We start from the raw sequence: 8,385 nt of genomic DNA on the forward strand, positions 1-8,385 counted from the left end.
AAAAAAATTAATGTGCAAATTAGCAAACGCCTTCTGTCCATAGTAGCATCAAGAGGTGAAAAACAAGTGAAATGTAGCATCATGGAACCACTGAATCAACAAGGATAGTTAGAATGCACACATATTGGAGATGAGAACTCAATTAACCTTTTATCTGGCACAAGCTTCACATCAGATCAGCTTCATGGAGAAACTTACTTGTCAACTTCCATCTCCGCACGACAACTTCCATCGACGATAGTGCTGATTTGCTTGATTACTTGTCAAATTCTCCTTTAATAGTAGAGATAAGTAATGGTGTAGTAGCATGTATTAAATCTAATTTTGAGGGGTTGAATACCAGATTAAATTCAATAATTCATATGATAGTAAAAAAATCATACTTATCTTTCACACTCAATATTTACTTGTCTTCTCCTTTACAACATATTGTATATCTACTTCTCACATTAATATGCTCGATACCCATGTTTCTTTAATCGCCAATCCCAAGTCACTACATGACCATCAGGTTATGTAGGTGCTAAACATTACAACTGATAAGCTTCTTGTAAGCAAAAATGGTTTAAAAGTCAACCTGCACACACTTTATATTGGCTTAAATTTAAAAAAAGTTGTATTTTGATCCCAAAATTTTGAACATTGCAAATTTTAGGTAAACTCTGAAATGATAGTATCTACTAGAAGCAGTGAGAATGCAGCACACAATTACATATAAAGGTAGTTGGCAGATGATCTTAACTCGCAACAACTGATATATGTGCACGTGTGTGGCATGCACACACAATTAGCTAGCTTCTTGCTAATGGTCAACAACTTACAACCAAACGAAGATGGTGGACGGTGATAACCAATAATAGTTAGCAAATTACAGGTTAATTCAAGAATTAACTAATCAATTAATAGATATTAGCTCGCAAACGAAAGGGAGCCTTGGCGCAGTGGTAAAGCTGCTGCCTTGTGACCATGAGGTCATGGGTTCAAGTCCTGGAAACAGCCTCTTACAGAAATGTAGGGAAATGCTGCGTACTATAGACCCAAAGTGGTCGGACCCTTCCCTGAACCCTGCGCAAGCGGGAGCTACATGCACCAGGTTGCCCTTTATATTAGCTCGCAAACCAGTGACAAGCATATATGTGTAACATGAAAGCCCATCTAGCTAGATTCTTGCTCATGGTCAAGGACTAATAGTTAAACTAAGACGTACTTACATATCAAGCTTGCATCCAACTATACTTAGTCCCAGGTTAGAATAATCAAAAGATATGAGTGTTTCAAAAAGAGGAATATTCTAATTCCGAACAAATTGATACCACTCTTTTAGAAAAAGAGAAGATTGTAGTCCTTCTTGGCGTTGTATTTAATTATAGAACCTTAAATTGGATTTCTATTAACTATACGAGGACAGGGTAAGGTAGCGACCAACCTTGATTGCTGAAAATTATGCATCAAGAAGGGAGCAATTAGACGTTAAACTTGAAAATAAGTGTGTCATTCGTAACTTGTAATGGGGCAAAGAAGCATCTCAGTAACAGTTTTGACCTTGCAATTAAATGCACATATCAATCATGTATGACCTGAACCTTTCAAATTCCTTAACTGAATGTCCAGATCGGTGAAATGCAGTTCCTCTAAAAAAAATTGAATGAGAGTGATTGTAGGTACAGTAGTATGACCAGAAGTATGGTTGATGAAACTACAGGTTACTGTCCAGAATCATATTCTTGGGCTCTGCATTGCCATGTGCATACCAAGGTGCCTGAAACCCCAAAGTGATTATCTCCCAAATAATTACTAAACCAAACAGGAAGATGATGAAGGATTCCAATAGCTAAATTAACATACAAGTATTAATAGCAACACTTCAGCATGAGAAATAGAAGATTAAAAAGAGGAGGCATAATATGTGGTATCATTTACCTTAGACTGAAGCTTGGTTAAAAAGAGTGCAGTCACCGATTAAGCTTCGTTCCTCATAGCAGCTAGAAATCATTACATCCAAATTGTGGCACATCACACTTTTTTTACATCATTCCACTACGGCGCTGCTTCAAAGAATTATTGTGTCTGGACCACAACGCCAACGGAACCCATCCCGCCCAACAACTGTGAGATGAAGTGAGCAGTTAAAGTAAAGATAAATCATGGAATGAGAGTATATACCGACAACCGTACTCTGTAGTGAGCAGTTAAAGTAAAGATAAACAGGCAGCAAACGACACATCAAGATCAAGCGAATAATAATTAGATCATATCACGATGAGGAGAGCATGTGCCACTACCTTGTCAGGTTATATGTCAATGATGGAACTGATTACTCATCGGCGTCGGAGCGTCAATGGCCAGCATGTCTCCAGAGCCAGTGAAGGCTGCTGGTGTAGTAGGAGAGGAGGTCACTCCTGGTCTGCTTGGCTATAAGGCGGTGAAGCAAGAGGAAATACACGTCGCCCCTGCGGCGGAGGTGGGGTCCATGTGGCCTCCAGCCACGACACCTGTGACGACACACAAAACAATCAAGAAGAGGAATAACTACCAGCCTTGATAGGAAAAGGACACGAAGGATCGGGAAAACCGAGCGAGTTATTGCAAAATAGAGGAGGACGGAACATATTGGTTTCTTGACTGGACTATCAAATATCGCAGAGGCATTTTCCTGTGTGAGGGTGGTGATCAGTGTTAGTGTGTTAACCGATATGACTTCGGCAATGCTAGATGCTCTGAACTCATTGTCAGCACAAAGCACGGTACATTTATAATGAATTCATAGGTCAAATAATCTAATATGCATAGAAAGAAAATGCAGCTGCTGGAAGCTGAACCAAGTTAGTGATAAAAATACCTTATACGTTCAACTTCTCCTCCTCTTTCTTCAGCAAGACTACAGAGGTGCACTTGGCTGCAGGGTCAATGTGGAAAAGCTTAGCTACATCAGGACTGGTAGTATGGTAGAAGTTGAATGTTTCTTCCAACCTTGAAGCAGCAGCAAACTCATTACTTCGAGCACCCTACAACATTTGACATGATTTATTGACCACCACACCGCAGTCTGCAATATATAAACTTCAGGAACTGCTACTCTTAGTAAAGGTACACATATGACTGCTTTTCTTGGTAGTTAGTAGCCACGATTGGTGGTTGGAATATTAATTAAGCCGGCCATACGACAGTACTGCTACTCTTAGTCATCTTTCAAACACATCAAATTTGACATATCTACAGAGAATATAATGTTAAGCAAACGAATGGAAGAAAAAGAATAGCATAAGATTGTAGAAAATAGGATGACAACAGAGCTCAGCGTTATGAAAATACATCAAATTTGGGCCTAATATTGTTAAAATAGGATGACAACAGAGTTCATGTCCAAGCATTGATGAACACCATTTGGCCTTATGAAAATAAGAACCCAGTGTGAACTTGACCAGATCAAAAAAATATTAGGCCCAAATAGCTGGAGATTAACTAATCGAGCTAACTTTCTGTATTAGCGCATCTGGCCGAAATCAATTAGTGAATCTATGTTGTTTCACGTGAGTGTACGGGAAGAAGTAATCAGCAAGAAGGCGTGCTATCTGGCCGTGCAAACAAAGATAAGAAAATTACTTAGCTTGATCAATCTGCAGCTTGCCGATTCCTTTCCGGCCGGATGGGCATGTCTGGCTGCTGCGCAATACAGTACAAAGCAAGCAAGCTGGATCGAATCAGGTTTTCAGTGAATCACAGGGGGAGACATGGGGCAGTGGAAGGTGAGGACTGCAACATTGATACCTTCAGCAAGGAAACGGCCTGCCGGTGCTGCCATCGACAACTCCGGCCACTGCCGGAGTTCAGCTTTCGCCGGCAACCTTAACCATCCAACCAGTGGACCCGAGTAGCCCACCTCGCCAACCCTCACCGTGTAAGACCAGCGCGCCTACAGCCCCTCCAACCACCGACCATCTCCTTCCGGCCGCCTGGACACCGTAGCAGCAGATCGAGCCAGAGAAACGGCCACTTCGCGCTGCCATGCCCAGATCCGCGCCAGCCCTCACGTGCCGCCGCAGCAGCCGCACGCCCCGCACAGCCGCGCCAAGGAGCACGTCCAAGAACGCCCGCCCTCTGGAGGCCAGCAGCGCCATCAGCAGGGACGCACGCCTCCACAGACAGCCAGATCTGGCCGGCCCGCCTGCCCACTCGAGCAGCAGGGCGCCACTAGACCAACGGCCGAGGCCGCATCAACTGTTTCTCGCTCGAGGGCATGATACCTCGGTCGTATGTGCGGGAGTTTGGTCAGCGATTTTTTCGTTGGTTAATCTTCGCCGGTTTGTTTTCGTTCGTGACAGATGGGTTCTACCGGAGGTTAGGCGCGTAGGGGCGGATGGGGGATTTGGCTGGAGGGTTTTTCTTGGTTTTTCGCGGCTGAGCGGGAGGTGGGAGGAAGTACCAAAGAAATACCAAAAAACCGGGTGAGGTGGGACGAAAATAAAACCCGAAACGCAACCTACCAACTGAGATATTAGAAGTAGAGATTGATGATTGTCCTTGTAAAAGGGCGAGGTGGTACTATTTTTTAAGTAAAACAAAGCGTATCAAAGCAACATAGGCTGACCTAGTTTAGTTGGCTAATGCTAAAGGAATCGGCTAAAAGGTTGTGAGTTCAAATCCTATCGCAACTGTGTATTTTTTTTCTCCCCGCGTTGCACTGAAGCTGGGCCGCCAACGGACAGCCAGCAGGCCTAAGTCTTTGACATACCGATTGGAACATAGAGTTTTTGACGTACGGGTGATATATGTATTAGTACCACCTCGTATATATGCTATAAATTCAAACTGAAAGCATAAAATCATGGGAAGAAGCGTATTGTGACGGTGAACCCACGGAGACAATCCGTACTTTATTATTAGGGAAAGACTAGCAAAAGAGCCCGTGCGTTGCAACATGGTAACAAAAATGGCAACGTTCAAATCAATGCATTGAGAACATAATATTTATAGTTACTATAATTAATGTACATCTCACCTTATTAATTCAAATCAAATAAAACTGATCGCTAGATGCACTTAAGACTTTGTAAACTCGACAACAAAAAATAGTTATTAATTATACAATATAGCTTGCAAACTCAACAGCAGAAAATAATTTTAGCATCTGTAACTTTTTGCAGTAATCAGTCTCCATCACGCTTGGCTTTCCGGCTACCAAAATATTATCCGGCCTTCCGTGACGTTCCGGCCTAAGTTGCAGCACTCAAAAGATGCAAGAAAGCCTCATCATCAATCACATACATTGCATTGCCTCTTTATTCGCACACCAAAGTCACTTGTTATTAGTTGCACCGATTCTCTGCTACTCGATGGATTAGTGTTTGTGATGCTAGTTGTTGGCTTGAGTGATTTGCCGCTGGATGATTGCATACACTACCTGTTGATTTTCCAAAAAAAAAAGAAACCTGTTATACGCTCCAATCTCCAAGGCTCCTAGTTAAAGGAGCAGGACGGCTAGGTAAATCATGGGCGGCAACATTGTTGGCGAGCGCTCCGGGTGGCTATCATCCAGCCAGAGCATGCGGCGCCCAAGAAGCCCTCCTTGTCTAACTTGCTAGTGCTGCGGACGCTGGGGAAGTTGCAAGCGAGCTTGAAGACTTTCAGACTGCCGGCGGTGAGAAGGTCGCGCACATAATCAGGCTGCGTGTCTTTTTTTTTTTTGCGTGTCGGGCACCAAGAGGTCAGGCCACACCACACTACAAGTACTTAGACGAAGTGTCCGTGGGATCGGTCTCTGTTGGCCCAGACCCAACGCCGAGTACTTTCCGACAACAGGAAACGATCGACGACCAAGCGAAGCTTGCTGATTGTCCTGGTTTCTACCCCAAGCAGCCGAAACAATACGCAGCACAAAGCTAGCCTCAACTTGATTGATTGTAGCAAAAGCAGCACGCACGTACGACAGCACCAGATCGATCCTTGCTTTGATCGATAGCTGCAGCTGTAACATACTACTACGCGCGTACGCACACACACCGGCGTAACGTATTTCCTTCACAAATCCACGGTGCAAGTTACAAGCTGGTCCGGGGTACACATGTATATATTAGCTAGCTAGCCAATATTAATTTTACTTGGTGTCTAACTCCAAACCTACACGGACACATATATGCACTTGTTGGTTGTTGCACACGTACACATATGGAACTTCCAGGTCGTGTTTAACACCAACAACCTCCTCGTCCGGCGGCTACGTGTGTTGTTCTTCCGCCTCCACCGGATCCACCCCTCAGGCCCAATCCCTACCCGTACAACCTCGGATAAAGATATGTAGGTAAAATAATACCACCTTAGATGTAGAAAATAATATAGGCGAAAAAAACTGAAAGCGTAAATTCACGGGAAGAAGTGTATTGTGACGGTGAACCCACGGAGTCAATCTGTGCTTTATTATTAGGGATAGATTATTAGGGAGAGAATTGTGTTCGTTTCGTATTTGCTCCTCCACGGCACCGTGAGCCGGCTCAATCACACTGCAACCCGGCCTTGTTGCGCTTGCTCCTCACCGATCTCCAAGTAAATTGCACCAGAAGATGGGAATTTATCGAGCGAGAGATAAAAACAACAGAAATGTCTACCGTAGGCGCATCGGTAGTTTCTGTGTCACCCTTCACAATTGTGTGCTCCGGGAGGTTCGCCCTCAACACTGTTGCTTCACTTGGAGTAACGAGAGAGAAAAACCCGCCATGAAGCTAGCTGGCAGGTGACCCAGGGGGTAACCCTAAGCGTCGGGCGATCCCTTCCCTGACACTCTTTCCTCCCTCGCCGCTGCCAGCAGCGCCGCCGGGCGAAGCCTTCGCCCGGCCGGCAATAATGGCGGCGCCGGGGCTCCTCTCCCCTTCATCGTTTTCCTGTCACGGGATGGCCTGATCGAATGAAGGCGTTGGGCTAGCGTGGGGCACGGCGGAGTGGCGATGGGCACTCCTGGCGGTGGCGTGTGCAGTCGGTGCGTCTACAACATGGTGGCGTTCTCGCGGCGCAGTGTGGTGGTGGTTGCGTCCTGCGCAAGATTTGGCGGCTGCGTGCGTCAACCGCTTCAAGTCAGATGCCTCTCGATCCAGTGCTTCGAGGCTGGAGGCCAACGCAAGGTGGTGGCTTCTATCGTTGTTCAGGTCAGATCCTCCTAGATCCGGCTTGGCAGCCCGGTTTGGGTGCTCCGGTGTTTCTGCTGGGTTGTTGCTCTGACCCGGATGTCCTTCTTGATCCTCCTTTTTGAAGGGTTGAGCACACATGGCACTCTCATCTCAGTATGTTTCGGTTGACTGCTCTTTGCCAAATCTGGAGTAGACAGAGGTTCCTGGCAAGGATGGGGGCCGGAGGAAACTTTGGTCGGCTAGCTCGACCCGGCATCGGCGGCGGCTTTGGCGTCGTTACCCTCTTTGGAGGTGAAGTCGAGGTCCATCTTATCCACCTCTGACTCCCCTCCCGGACGAAAGTCCAAAATCCGTCTTGGATTGAGTGGCGGCGGTGCCCTGCGTGTCGTGTCCTCCATGGAGGCGCCGTCTTGGGAGGCTTGGGCATTCGGGAGAGTGGTACTGTGGGTGGTGGGCTCTACGTGATAGCTGCAACTGAGATGGTGTGGAGGTTGGTACGAGGAGCGGCGTTGGATCTACCACGTCGACGACGACGAGTATTCATGGCATGGTGCAGCTGGATCTCGACGACGGATGTGTCTGGATGGACGAGCGCAGGATGGTAAAGCTTTTGGCACTATGGCGGCTTCGACGGCAGGCCTGACAAGGTCGTTGCATCAGTACTTGCTCTGAAGATGGATTGGTGAAAGACAGTGACGACGACCCATGAGAGTGTGTCGGACCGGTTTGTGCCTCAGACCCGGTACGTGGCTTGATTGGGGCCTCCGGCTTTAGATGTTAGGCTTATGTGAGAGGTTTGGGTATTCGGCTCACAATTTATGCACCCCTACATCAAGTGGATAGAAGTAGCGACATATGTTACTAAGATGGTGTATTGAACATATTGATGTACTACTTTATAAGGCCTTTGTGAATAATTAATAAAATGGTTGCATGCATCTTCCAAATGCAGAGACCGGAGGTAATCCTTCTTTTCTGAAAAAAATGAAGTTGCTGGCATTTTTCGCAATGCATAATATATTACAATAATCCTATTAATCCATAACAGTTTCAATCCCTCACAAATGAGTGCAAAAATGTCACAGAAGTGCATGTGTGAGCTTTTCTCACGGAGGAAGACACTCCCTGTCTGTTGTTGGAATTGCACGATGTATTGCTCTCGTGCATAGGCACGTATATATGATGTACAACGGTGGGCCACGGACCTCAACTATACAAGGAACTAGGAGGCGGGCCTAATACACAATATGCACATAACACATATACT

The 8,385-nt window shown here is 45.8% G+C and overlaps 1 long non-coding RNA gene across 4 annotated transcripts; it reads right to left on the reverse strand.

Moving 5' to 3' along the window:
- Positions 1-1,558: 1,558 nt before the first annotated feature.
- On the reverse strand, positions 1,559-4,046 carry LOC119286040. 4 transcript variants are annotated; one of them, XR_005140200.1, is made up of 5 exons: positions 3,769-4,046; positions 2,971-3,660; positions 2,840-2,896; positions 2,283-2,492; positions 1,559-2,106 (listed from the first exon to the last, which is right to left on the reverse strand). It is a non-coding gene; the product is annotated as an uncharacterized LOC119286040 (long non-coding RNA). The 4 variants fall into 4 exon arrangements; XR_005140189.1 differs by having other exon boundaries at positions 2,971-3,663; XR_005140202.1 differs by lacking the exon at positions 3,769-4,046 and having other exon boundaries at positions 1,559-1,759; positions 1,921-2,106; positions 2,971-3,761.
- Positions 4,047-8,385: the final 4,339 nt, after the last annotated feature.

This window comes from Triticum dicoccoides, chromosome 1A (assembly GCF_002162155.2).
Source record: "Triticum dicoccoides isolate Atlit2015 ecotype Zavitan chromosome 1A, WEW_v2.0, whole genome shotgun sequence".
Taxonomy (NCBI): Eukaryota; Viridiplantae; Streptophyta; class Magnoliopsida; order Poales; family Poaceae; genus Triticum; species Triticum dicoccoides.